The sequence below is a fragment of the Egretta garzetta genome, unplaced genomic scaffold, assembly GCF_000687185.1.
Source record: "Egretta garzetta isolate BGI_Z169 unplaced genomic scaffold, ASM68718v1 scaffold1136, whole genome shotgun sequence".
Classification (NCBI taxonomy): Eukaryota; Metazoa; Chordata; class Aves; order Pelecaniformes; family Ardeidae; genus Egretta; species Egretta garzetta.
In genome coordinates, this window is record NW_009260127.1 from 233,064 (window position 1) to 233,749 (window position 686).

Here is a 686-nt window from a genome sequence, read left to right on the forward strand (position 1 = left end):
GTTCCTCCCTCCCCAGGGCGTTTTTCTGGCTGGTGTCGCTGCTCCTGGCATCTCTGATCTGGTTCGTTTCGGTTCATCTCAGCGACCGGGAGGACGCCAAGCTGCAGTACGGCCTCCTCGTCTTTGGGGCCGCCGTCTCCGTCCTGCTGCAGGAGGCTTTCAGATTTGCCTACTTCAAGCTGCTGAAGTAAGAGCCTGTCTGAGGGGTCTCGCCTTCTGGGGCTGGGTGACCTGCTTTGGTAGCTGCGATCCCTTTGCTTCTTGTCTGGGGAACCCCACAAAGTATCTTCCTCATTAGATCCTGTTCCTCCTTGCCCCGGGCTCGTTTATAACCATCCCTTCCCCTCTCCTGCGTGACGAGACCCCTGTTCCAAATTAGCCGCTCATGCTTTCTCTCCCACCTGAGCAGGAAAGCGGATGAAGGCCTGGCGACGATCAGCGAGGACGGCCAGTCCCCCATCTCCCTCAGGCAGATGGCTTACGGTGAGCACAAACCCAGGGCTGTCGCTGACCTCCCCACGCTTTTCCAGGGCTGCCTGGCAGCGGGATGCTCAGGTATCGGAGACCAGTGGTGGTGTTGATGAGCCCCCCGTGCTAATGCAGCCTTCCCCATTCTCTATTCCCTCTCTCCTGCCTTTCCCTGGGGCTCGTGGCAGAGGGTGCACGGCCGCAGGCGGCTCTGGGGG

At 60.3% G+C, this 686-nt stretch overlaps 1 protein-coding gene across 1 annotated transcript in view; it reads left to right on the forward strand.

The window, feature by feature from the left end:
• Positions 1–686, forward strand: part of APH1A (aph-1 homolog A, gamma-secretase subunit) — a 4,991-nt gene that overhangs the window by 2,350 nt on the left and 1,955 nt on the right. The window lies entirely within an intron of this gene.